Genomic DNA, 1,596 nt, shown 5'->3' with positions numbered 1-1,596 from the left:
GGTGTCCTATAGGGCTCTTTTTATTCATAAATACATTGGATGCTGTATTACCTTCTAAGGATTGCCAGGCCGTAAGAAGCACGTGGAAGGTCCCCATTTGGACAACCACACAAAACTGAAAACTAGCCCTTGTAGTGGTGAAACAGACCGCCGTGTTTCCCTGATGGGGTCGGAAAACACCTCTAAGCTGACCCGCTGAGACTGGTTACCAGGCTTGTAATCTCTGAACTCAGGCCGCGAATCTGTACCTCCCCGTGATGACTGTCTCAAACCAAGCCAAGGTGATCTCTCTTTCCAGCCCCACAATCAGTCTGCTTTCCTCACATACCTACAATCATGCCCATGAATTCTAGGAATTGTACAGGAATGGAATGTCCACAGGCATGTCTCTGACCCACATCTATGCCCACATTTCTACATAGTGAAATTCCAGGAAACCCTTGGGACATTGTGGAAATTGTACAGATTCTCAACTGAGCAGACACATGCTGATTCACATCCCTGTCCACTTCCATGCAGCATTATCTAGCTCATATGGCTCCCATGATGTTCATGAAGCATGGAGGTTCCTTTTTTCTACCTCCATGCATGAAGTAAGCAGTAGGCTGTTGAGTTTTCTGAATTAGTGTAGAACGTTTTCCCCTTTATATCATCGACAGTCTTCAACTCTGCTGCATTTGAACAAGTACTTGTATATCTTTCTCTCCTTTTATAATAATTGTGAGGTTTATTGCAAATTCATGCCCGGAGGCTAAAACTATGTCTGAAGGGTTTGACTTCTCTCTTGTAAACTGAAGAAGACATATGTATATCTGTAAGTCTCCTTCTCAGCATTTCCCCAACATGTTCAGGCCGTCACAATGTTGATTCGGAATGCCACAAAAAGGAGTATCCATTGTGATCTAATACCGGTATGTCTTTAACACGTTGCAATAAAGTTCGTCTACGGGTATTTGTTGGAAGGCTTTGCTGTAAGAGGAGAGTATCCATTTGAAGGGAGTGTGAGGTTGTGCCCATTTGGACCAAGCATAACCAGAATTTAACTATCTATATACAAATATGTGTATCTAAAGGATTAATCTACCTAATTCTGCTCTACAGGCGACATTGCTACTATTTCTAAATAGATATAATAAGAATTCTAGGAATTGTATACTAGGCATTTTTGTCCACAGGCATGCGGAATGTCCACAGGCATGCAGAATGTCCACAGGCATTTCTCTGACCCACATCTATGCCCACATTCCTACATAGTGAAATTCCAGGAAACCCTTGGGACATTGTGGAAATTGTACAGATTCTCAACTGAGCAGACACATGCTGATTCACATCCCTGTCCACTTCCATGCAGCATTATCTAGCTCATATGGCTCCCATGATGTTCATGAAGTAAGCAGTAGGCTGTTGAGTTTTCTGAATTAGTGTAGAACGTTTTCCCCTTTATATCATCGACAGTCTTCAACTCTGCTGCATTTGAACAGGTACTTGTACAGTCAAACCTGCCTATAGTGGTCACTCAAGGGACTGGCCAAATTTGACCACTATGGCCAGGTGACCACTATAGAGAAACAGCCGGTTAGTTCGAACCCCCCCCCC

Source organism: Branchiostoma belcheri, unplaced genomic scaffold (assembly GCF_001625305.1).
Source record: "Branchiostoma belcheri isolate BF01 breed outbred unplaced genomic scaffold, Haploidv18h27 scaffold150, whole genome shotgun sequence".
NCBI classification, from domain to species: domain Eukaryota; kingdom Metazoa; phylum Chordata; class Leptocardii; order Amphioxiformes; family Branchiostomatidae; genus Branchiostoma; species Branchiostoma belcheri.
The sequence above is the reverse complement of the archived record's forward strand: the minus strand, read 5'-3'. Positions refer to the sequence as shown.